General features: G+C 50.9%; 1 protein-coding gene across 2 annotated transcripts in view; it reads left to right on the top strand.

Moving 5' to 3' along the window:
* Positions 1–2,909: 2,909 nt before the first annotated feature.
* The window catches only part of KCNS3 (potassium voltage-gated channel modifier subfamily S member 3), a 38,193-nt gene continuing 30,348 nt past the window's right edge, over positions 2,910–10,754 (top strand). The window contains exon 1 of one of the 2 annotated variants that reach the window (XM_004745837.3): positions 2,910–3,103. The gene's annotated coding sequence lies outside the window, so the exon portion shown is untranslated. Of the gene's footprint in view, positions 3,104–3,752; positions 3,872–10,754 lie in introns of those variants that run through there. The other variant, XM_045073816.1, reaches the window with a different exon arrangement.

The following is a 10,754-nucleotide window of genomic DNA, read 5'->3' as shown; positions in this document are numbered from 1 at the left end:
CAGAGAGAATTCAAGTCTTTGGACTTGAAGACCACAAGTATTTAAGGCACTTTCTTTATTTTTGCTTTATGTCTTTTAAAAAATTTTATTTATTTATTTATTTAAGAGCCAGAGCGTGCACACCTGTGCATCATGGGGGAGGGGCAGAGGGAGAGGGGGAGAGAGAATCTCGAGACTCTGCAATGAGCACAGAGCCCAACCAGGGGCTCAATCTCATGACCTTGAGATCATGACCTGAGCTGAAATCAAGAGTCCTAAGTTCATCCGAATGAGCCACCCAGGCACCCCCAAGGTACTTTGAATATAAAAATAATATAACAGGGCATTTAAAATAAACATACACATAATTTTGTGAAAGAACAGAGATCATCGTAGCAATAATCTGGAATAAAAGAATTCTAGCTAAGTAATCAGATTCAATCTTGACCTGCCTGGCATCCAAGCAGAGACTGAGGTGATGGTTCATATGTTTTCTCTTTACCTGATGGAAGAAATAAAATATTTCAGTTCCCATTGGGAGCACACAGAGCCGAGCAGCCCTATGATGGAGGCTATGGTAAAGCACTTCACAAACATGCAGACCCTGTTGAAGGTCCTAGAAATTCAGCCTTCAAGGAGCTCACTGTCTTTTTGAAGATAAACAGTGAAAATCCAGTATGTAGGTGCTACGTAAGTAAGAAGCAAAAGGCATGAGGGAGAATGAGAGAGAGGTTCAGAGCCCTGGGCAGGAGAGGGGGTTTTCCAGAGGGTAGTGATTAAGAACAGAATGGTGTCCTAAGGGAAAGGGAGTTGGTTGAGCAAAGAAAGGCTTCTGGTTGGGAAGGATAGTCCAAGCAGAGGGAGACCACTGTAAGTGCAGGGAGACATGAAAAAGTCTGGCACTTCAGGAACTGCAAATGTTCCAAGGGCTCCCATTGGCTGGTGTGACATTCAGGCGGCTGTTTAATGAGAAGCCAGTAAGAGGAACAAATGTTAGCCACCATTACTAATACTCCCTCACTCACCATCTTCCTGTCAGAGATGAGAACACCTTCATTTTCACACGAAGACCTTTTTCCATTTAAAAAACAAAGTAATACCTCCCCTTCCTCTAGCAATGACACACAGCTGGATTTAGGGTCAGGGACAGGTTTGGGAGGGGAGAGGAGCAGGAGAACTTGGACCTGTGGGTAAGTGAGCAAGAGAGGAAGAACTTACCAAAGGAGTGTCCAGAGCAAGGGGAATATGGAAGGCTGGAAGACAGGCTTTCCTGGGCCCACATTTGCTTGGCCTATCTCCACTGACTCTAGGGGTCCTCTGCAAACATGGAGGGGTGGGTACTACTGTCAGCTGACGATCAACCCCTTATAGGTTAATGCATGGCTTGCACAGATGCTTTTCTATGTACATAGTTAATAAAAAGGGGACAGGCCATATGCTGTGGCATAAAGACATTCTGATGGGGTAGGAAGGCGGCAGTTAAATCGACCAGAGCAGGCACTGCGGCAATGAAGACTGAGTTCAAAGGAAGAAGCCCTAGGAACAGGGGGTGAGAACATGGCCGTGTGTGTGTGTGTGTGTGTGTGTGTGTGTGTGTATGAATCCATTTACTTTGCCTGGCTCAACCTTGGTACACTGTCAGGGATGAACTTTTGGGGAAACAGACATGCACTTTATGACCCACACAATGCTTTCCTGTGTATTAATTCCATTTGCTTCATAGGATTGCCCTCTAAGGGAGGAACTTTTCTTACCGAAGAAGAAACGTTGAACCACTAGGTGACTTGCTCACAGGGCTTCCCCTGAGTCCAGCATGATGAGAAGCCCAGTCTGTTTCTTAAGTCTGTGCCCCTTCTATACCCTGTCCCCTATGCGCTCAGTGGAGGCCTGTCCATTCTGTCCCAGCTTTCACAGATGCTGCGTGGAGGTCCTTTCTGACCTCTACTGTGGGTGCCTCCCTCCAGTTCGCAGGTGCCGTCCAGACCTGTGAGAAGGCCCTGGTTCCCTGGCTTTTCTGCACTGCAGATAGGCTCTGCAGCGCATGGAGATTCTGAACATCTCTTATTCTCAAATAAACAATGCTCTACTTTTCAGATAACTTAGTGATTTAAAATGATTAAATAGCTAACTGCTGGGAGAGATTCGGAAGCATTTTTCTCAGGTGTTGACAAAATATAAGCATATTTTTAGAATAATCTTAGATCTTAGGCTAAAGATGCTGATTGTATATGCAAATTACCTTCTTCAGAGGCTTGCGAACAGCAGTGTAGACAAAAGCTTTGGCTTCTCCTCAGGACAGGCTTGGGGGAGCCAAAGAACAATGGAATTAGGGACAGGGGCCCCCAAACATCTGTTCCCCAGCCACCTGCCTCCCCACCTTGCCTTCCATGAGCCGAATGAAAGTGCTGGTGTCTGAGGGAACACTGAGTTGGGCTTACGCCTCTCCTGTGCCCTTCCTGCTTGCCACTACTTTCTCCTCCAGCCAAAACTCTCTGTAAGGTGCAGGTTTCACCCTTAGTCTACAAGATACCCTGAACATTGCTCCCCTTTCTCTGATTCCTACTGTGGGTTTTGATCAAACAAAAACAATGAGAAACTCCAGGCACCCCCGGGTACTTGGATGAGGTCAGAAAAAGTGTCTTTCATCTTTCCATGCATCTCTTCGCCCCTGCCCCCTCCTTAATGCCGGCTCAGGGCCTGGAACTTAACTCTGTGTGGTCTCGCTAGGTGCTTGTCTGAGGCCAGCGGTCAGCAGGAGCTGGCTTGGGGGCAGTTGCCCCATTGCGTGATGTGGGGGCGGGAACACCGGGCGCCTATAGCTTGGAGCAGCTGGCTCGGAGGAATTATTGCAAGTCTGCACAACTTAAAAATCTGCAGTTTGGGGGCGGGAGGGGGAGCGCGGGGGTGGGTCCCCGAGCGTCCCATTTCTCCTCCCGGCGGTTCACTGAGTTCTTGCTCACTGCAGAGGGGCCGACCATGCCTTCCGGACCGCAGGCCGTCCTCGCTGAGGCCCCGTTCGTTCCTCAACCTCGGGCTGAAGGCATCTCCCTGTGACCTCCTCTTCCATCCTTCAGGAAGGAGAACCGGCTCGTCGCCGTTTCGCTCAGTGCATGTGACTTGCTAGGTAAGTCGAGGAACAGAGCAAGAAACAGTCTTGCTCTGCGCAGTGCCCGAGTATTCGGGCAGCGGGGCTGGTGGTAAACAGGCTGGACCGGGGCGACTGTTTGTTCCTTCGCACTTTGTTTTAAAACAAGTTGGGGCCTCGATACTTCCTAGGAGAATCCTGGCAAATTTGCACAGTGTCGCTTGGGGCCGCGACTTTCGGGAGGCTGTTGCCGGTGCTGCGGAGGGCCGCGGAGGAGACGGTCTGCCTCCCGCCGGATCGCGGGCTCCAGCCCGAAGGGCGCGCAGGTGGGAGGCAGCGGGCGCGCTCCTGCTCCCGCCGGGACAGGGCACGCGGCTCCGGGGGTGACTCTGCACTCGGGTCTCGGCGGGGGCACGCGCCCCGCCAGGGCGCCAGTCTGTCCTTCCGTGTGGCCGTGGGTCGCACGGCCCGAGCCCGGTAACCTGCAGCAGACCTCGGCGGAGCGCCTGGCTCTCCGCCCGGGGAGCGCAGGCGGGGGCCAGAAGCTAGGCGGCGGGCGAAGCGGGACCAATGGGGCGGTGGCCGAGCAGCCGGCCCCGCCCCGTCCCGCCCCGCCCCGCCCTATCCGCGGCTCCCGGGAGCTGCGCTCCGGCCGGCCGGGACCGACGGACAGACCCAGGCGGGCCACCCGGCTCTCCTCGCCGCCGCCGCGGCGGGCGCCGGGCCGCGCGGCGAGGCCTGATTCTTGCGGCGCGGGCGGGCGGCGTCGCCAAGCGGAGCGAGCCTGAGGCACCGGGACTCCAGCAGGTACCTGCTCGTGTCCCCTCCTCCGCGCGCACTCGGGCGACTTCTCCGTGCGACCCCGCAACTTTGGCCACATTTTGCTGCCCCTGCAGCCCCATGGCTCGGGTCACGAGTGCACGGCCGCGCAGGTCTAGGACCGCAGGGGACTTGGCATTCTGCTGAGCGCCTGCCTCGCGGCGCCCCCTCATCCTCCGGTTCCCGGAGCCCGCCGTCGCGGGAGTCCTCCAGACCCGCCTGTTGCGCGAGCTGTGGCCGGCGGCGCGGTGGCCGGGCCCCTCGGAAGGCCGCAGCCGGGGTCGCTAGGATCCGCTGTTGGGCGTGGGGGGGGGTAGTCGCGGGGTGGGGGACTCACTGGAGGCGGGAGAGCCGGGGAGCCGGGGAGAGGCGGCACTTCGCGGAGGGCATCCCTGGGGCGTTTCCTTAGCCGCGAAGCCTTTCCTTCTCTTCCTCGAGAGGAGGCGCTTTCCTGGCGAATGTAAGTGCTTCCCCTGCCGCCTGCTCCGCCTTCTTCCCCGTCATTCCTCCCCTCCCCTTTGCCCTGCAGCGGGGCCGGGCGCCCCGCGACCGTCGCAGGGCACAGCGCACCCCCGGCCCGGGGGCTGGTGCCGCGCTGTGCCCACGGGCCGGCTGCGCGCTCCGGCTGCGAGCGGCTTGGGGCTTGCAGGGCCGCCCGCCGGCTCCCCGCCTTTGCCTGGGGGGTGGGGTGGGGGTGTCGGGAACGTCCCCTTCCCGCGCCCCTCTGAGGGGGTGGCTGCCGGACCACCCGAGGTGAATGGGCTGGTGAGCGAGCCAGACCTTGCCACGGCGGCCGCGGCCCGCCAGGCTGGGCTCCTTTCGCATTGCAGGGCTCCGGCTCCCCCCAACCCCGCCTTCCCCGCTCTGTCTCTCCCCGTCTCTTTTGGGAAAGGAGCACCTTTGGCGTCCTTGGTGTGTCACCCGCATCTCGGCTCGGGAGACGGAGCCGGTGGTCTAACTCCGGCAGCCCGCAGCGGCGGTGATGGGCGGCAAAGATTCCCCTCCAGCCGCCGGGATAACCCCGGGGCTCTGAGCGTGATAACCTCGATGTCTGAGCGTGAGCGGGTGAAGCGGGGTCGTGCCTGGGCACAGAGAGCGGACTTGCCAATCGTCCCGCTCTTGGATTTCTTTCTTTCTTTCTTTTTTTTTTTTTATTTTTTTATTTATTTTTTTTTTTACTTTGTCTTTCCCTCTGAAGAGCAGGGCAGGTGAGGAAAACCGGATCAGAAACCTTCCCCTCCATCTTCCTTGTATTTGTTTAAGTGATTTGCATAACCATTTGCTTAGTACTGTATACATTGCACCCCCCCCCCCCCCCCCCCCCTTAGACTACTTGCAAATACCTGCCTAGGTAAACAGGAAGCCAGCATTTTTCCTGGGCACCTGCCCCCACACAGTTCAGGCTGAAGGAGGGTGGCGTTGATAGTGTGGTTGAACTTGGTGTAACATTTCGGTTTCACTCCTCACTTGGGTTGTAGAGTCCGTGGGGCCGTTGATTGAATCAGTTTGCGTTTACAGCCGGCTTTCCCGGGCTAGGCCCCGGGCTCTGTCCTGGGGATACACAGTACAAAATGAAGTTTCTACTCCGTCTAGTCCGGCCCTTCTTTTTCCTTTTTTCACCAGATTCCTTCCTTGTGTTCTAACATTAAATCTGTCTTTTCACAACTAGGGATTGTCAATATTGGGGTAGGGAGGAGAAGATGAGGTGCTTACAAACTCTGAATCCAAAGCACGTTGTGAAAATTCTAAGAAGATCTGTGGAATCTGTTTTAATTCACTTTTGTGTCTGAGCCATTTTTTGCCTGGAAAATCAGCCTGAATAAGCCCATTCATCAATGCAGCAAAGCTAAGCTTTTATGGGTCAAGTGTATAAAAGCAATTGGGGTGTGTGTGTGCAAGCCGTCTTTGCTTTGTTGAGACATATTACAGTATTAAAAATCCGATGCTCGGATGCTTGGGCTTGCCAGCAAAGCACCAGCTAAGTATTTTTCCTTCTTCCTTATTAGTATTGTCATTGTCATTCTTATTTTTAAGAAAGATGGGGAACAGTGGGGACTCCAGACACTTCCTTTGTCTTAAGTGAATTTCGCCCTTCATGTCAATCCTTTGCGGACTCTATGTCCTTCTGTTCTACCCAAGCAAGATCTCAATCTACCCTGTGTCTGGCATTTGGGGTTGGAATGTGCGCAGCTTTGAGAGAGCAGACAGGCACTACAGGGTTTTCCTCCTCCTCCTCTTTTGTTTTTTTTTTTTAAATAGAGATCATTTATTGGCTGAATACCATATGCCAGCCACTCTGCTGGGCACTTTTCCAGACATTATCTCATTTAATGTTCAGAACCACCCCATGAGGAAATGAGGCTTTCCTTCTTCATCACAGTGTTTCTAGGGGAGCCAGCAGTAGATGGAACCCCTCTAGGTACATTCTGAGTCCCATGGGAGACCAAAAGGGTGGGGCTGGGCTTTGGGGTCCCACTGGCGGGCAAGGGCCACTATGCAGGGTAGCTGGAGGCAGAGCCGAAGGTGGGTATCATTACTGGCCTGGCTTATCAGGTTTCAGGAAGGCAGATTCTCCGGAGTGTCCCTTGTGTGACATACCCACAAGGACCTGGGTTCCAGCCCTGATTTCAATCTCTTCATGGATCCTTGACCTAAGTCACTTTTCTTCTCTGAGTCGTAGTCTGTTCAGTGACAAGAATCTGGATGTCTCCTATGTGTTCTTAACCTATACTAGGCACTGTGCTAAAAGCTCTGGATGTCATGAATCATTTCATCCTGATGATGACCTTTGGAGGTGCGGGGTCTATTACCACCCTATTTTATCTTTAAAAATTTATTTATTTATTTGTTTTTATTGAGGTATTCTTGACATACAATATTATATTAGTTCCAGAATATACAATATACAGCGATTCGACAATAACATACATTACACAGTGCTCGCCAGGATAAGTGTAGCAATCATCAGCCTATTTAGATGAGAAAAAAAGAGAACAACTGGATGACTTATGCAAAATCATACAATTAGGACTATATGGAGCCAGGATCTATGCCTGGCAGTCCACCTACACAGCTACTATGGGATTCTGCCCTCCTTGGTTATCTGGACAGCCCCAACACTAACCTATGCTTTGTAGAACTCAGGTGGGGTTTGTTGATTAGTGAGCGGTAGACGTGGCTTGCCATTACCAAGGGGCTTTTTAGTCTCCATCTCATCCTTAGAAGGAACCTTGACAATGGCACTGGAGAAGTGTTCTTTTTGCTTTTGCCAAAAATGTCGTCTTTCCAATGTAATTGGGAAAAAAGAAGACAGACCATAAAGATCACGGGCTAGGTAAACATGGCTGTCTCTGGAGAAAGTGCTTGTTATCAATGAGGAATCCAGAACAGTGGGAGATCAGTTTGTACTGAGTCAAATTCATCAAAAATGCCAAGAAGTAACTAGCCTGCAAGAATTTGTTGTGTGGGTGTGATGTGCCCAGTACTGAGACACCAAGGGCAGGCGGACTGTAAGAACGTGTGTTCTCTGAGCCTGAGCGCACAGTGGACCTGGACACTCGAGATGAACAGGCACTAGACAGGTCAACACAAGACGCTAAATATTTGCATCCTGATAACAGTCACAAACTGTCATATTTGTAGAGCCTGCTACAGTTTGCAGAAACTCTCACAGGGTTACCTCGTTTCAGTTTAGTAACGGAGGGTAATTTGCCCGGGGCGGGCTGGGGTTTTGCAAGCCCCTATTGCAGATGAGGAAAGCAAGGCAAAGTGAGCCTCTTGGACTTGGCCAGAGCCAGGGGTCTTCCGACTCCAAAGCCATCATCTGTCATCCTCACAAGGAACGTGGAAGATGTGGAAGGTCCTGGGAGGAGGCAGCGTTTGAACTTCATTCTGAAGCTGGCTTTTGGTCCCTGCTCTTGGCTAGTCAGGAGGAGCAGGGAAGGAGAAGAAAATCTTTGCTGCTGTTGTCTTATTTTTGCATTCAGGGGTCTGGTATGTGAGACGTGGAGAGAAACCCCAATTATGATGAATTCCATAAAAATGTTGAGAAGGGGCAATCAAATGTAGAATGTGGTTTAGAAAAATTTCCATCCCTGGCTTCCTTTATCATTTTTCTTTCTCTTTTATCATTTCTTTGTGGGCAGGAGGGTCTTGCTGTCTTTGGAACCCTGCAGAGGCTTGCCCCACGGTTTGCTTGGAGTAGATACCCTTTAAAATGATCTTTAATTGCACAAGTGTTGAATGATAATGGCCCAACATCTGCTTTTAGCTAATAATGTTACAGATAAGCAGTTAATGTTGACAGCAGCTGGCTTCGGTGTGCTTGCTGAGGTCCCCCGTGAATGAAAGCCTCCTGCTCATCAGCCCGAGAAGATCAACTGAGCTCATCTGAGCCGCCAGCAGATGCTTATCAATGTTGACTTAATGATTAACTTATGCAGTCATATATACCCTCTTTAAGTTACAAATACAACCCTCTTTCCATTTATAAAAATACATATATCTTCTTTACATTTACATTACAAATACATTTACAAGGATTCATTCTGTAAGGACTAGAGTACTTACCTGGCATTACGGACTGTTAGATGCTGGGTATTCCGCGGTAAAGGAAACAGGCACGGAGGGAGTGGGCAGCTACTGGGGAGACAGACATTAAACAAAGACGTGCAAACATTTAAGTAGGGCCAGGTGCTTCAAAGAACTTCCTGGGGCGGGGGAGAGGCACAAGGCTGGGGAGGGCACTAGGTTAGATGGGGGACCCAGGAAGACCTTTCTGAGAAAGGGACTTTCCATTCTGAGGGATGCACGGATGTTTATCCAGTGGAAAGTGGGAGAAGGAGGATCTTAGGACGCGGAAGGAGTGTGAGGGTTTGAAGGCAAGGATGCACGCGGAGACTTGGAGGAACTTCTGGAGATCTGGGATTGGGGGCTGGGAGGGGACCAGAGAGGAGGGCCAGGGCAGATCATGCTGCACCCTTCACACCAGCTTAAGGACCTTAGAGTTTATTTGGGGGGCTGTGGGAAGGAGCTTGTGGATTTGTAGGGGGTGGGGAGTATTAGGAGCCAATTTACATTTCTGCAGGATGGCCCCCGAAGACAGGGAAAAACAGATTGGAGAGGCTCAGGCATGGCAATTTGGAGCCTTCTTACCTGGGGGATTAGAGAGTTGGGGCCAGATGGGACCGAGTGGAAACCAATGGGAGCTGAGGAAGTAGAGGCCACACTCGTACAGAACCCTTTCGGTTCTGAAAGGGATCAGAGAGAGTGTGGGGATCCGCTCGTGTGTGTGGAACCCACACGGAGCTGAGGTCAGGGAGCTGAGTCCAGTCAACATGTCCACATCTCTGTGCTTGGAGTCCCACGGCGCTAGAGCTTCTAGAACAGAAGACATTGGAATCTTGACTCTGGTTTTGTCTCTAACTGGTGGGGAAATTTGAGTTTATCTCTTGTTCTTCTCTGTTTTTGTTTTTGGTCTTATTTTCCTCACAGCCTGTTGACTGTATGATTTAAAAAAAAAAACAGGTAATCTGTCTATGAATATTTTTTCTTTATAGTATCATTCACGTGTGTTAATTTGGATCATTTTTGTAAATTGAACTAGGAGAGTTATGAGTGGGTATGTGGAACATTTGTGGTGAGATCCTAAGCATTTGCTCTTGATGATTCCCAATACGCTGCTTTCGAATTGCCTTAAATGGAGAGACAGGAGTGATAAGCCTGGTGGTGTGGAGACGCGGAGCCCCGTGAAGCTATGTGGGGGTGAGGCCTGGTGGAGAGCCCTGGGCGCGGCTAAGCCAACTTTCTGCGTCTCAGTGGAGTCCTTCCTTACCTGCCCTTCCTTATCCCATGAAACTTCCTCTTTCTCCATAGATATGGTATAAAAAGATGCAAGAGAGCTGCCTCTGGTCTGTCACCGGGGGACCCATGTTCAGCAGAATATAATGGTCTTTGTTGTTGTCTCTGTCACTATCTCTTTCTCACTCAAATAAATGAATAAATTCTTCTTTTTAAAATATTTTATTTATTTGTGACAGAAAGAGATAGCGAGAGAAGAAACACGAGCCGGGGAAGCAGCAGGCAGAGGGAGAAGCAGGCTCCCTGAGCAGGGAGCCGGCTATGGGGCTTGATCCCAGGACGCTGGGATCATGACCTGAGCCGAAGACAGACGCTTAACGACTGAGCTACACAGGCGCCCCTAAATAAATAAAATCTTAAAAAAAAGAAAAAAAAAAAAGAAAAGTAATCTCTTTGCAGCTGTGTGGAATGAGAAGGTAGATAGGACCATAGGACTTAAAGTTACTCCAAAGATCATTTAAGACATTTGCTATTTTCTGAAGACTTCTTTCAGGAATGCGGACTTCTATCCTGGCAAATAATTATTGTGGTGAGATAAAACATGCCAGTAGACTAAATGTGGCGCTTGAATATGTCCACATTTTTTTTTAAACTTTCATTCTTTTATGGACTAGTCTGGCTTTCTCGATACAAGCCAAGGTGAATCCCAGAGTATTTCCTAGCATTTACTTTAAGGTAAAGAATTTCATTGGCCAGAGGGATGAGAAAACTTGGCAGCTAAAGACTCGTGGTTGGTAGGTTTGGATTGAGAGGAGGAGCCTGGGTTCTGGCAAAAAGTTAGGTCAGCACTCTTGTCTTAGTGGTCAGGAAATCAGACCTCCTGGGCAGGGCTTTTCCCGTGGGTTTTTAAGATCCCGGTTTTCTAAGCGTGGTTCCTTCATGAAGCTGCTGACATCAAACCTCCTTCTCCCCTCCTCGTCTTGGTGATTAGACACCCCCTGGTCATGATTTAGCTCTGAGACTATTTCAGGGTTGAACCTTCTCTGTCTCCTGGCTAAAAGTATAAATGAAA

Source organism: Mustela putorius, unplaced genomic scaffold (genome assembly GCF_011764305.1).
Source record: "Mustela putorius furo isolate JIRA1106 unplaced genomic scaffold, ASM1176430v1.1 tig00537284_pilon_pilon_pilon, whole genome shotgun sequence".
Taxonomy (NCBI): domain Eukaryota; kingdom Metazoa; phylum Chordata; class Mammalia; order Carnivora; family Mustelidae; genus Mustela; species Mustela putorius.
The sequence above is the reverse complement of the archived record's forward strand: the minus strand, read 5'-3'. Positions and strand labels throughout refer to the sequence as shown.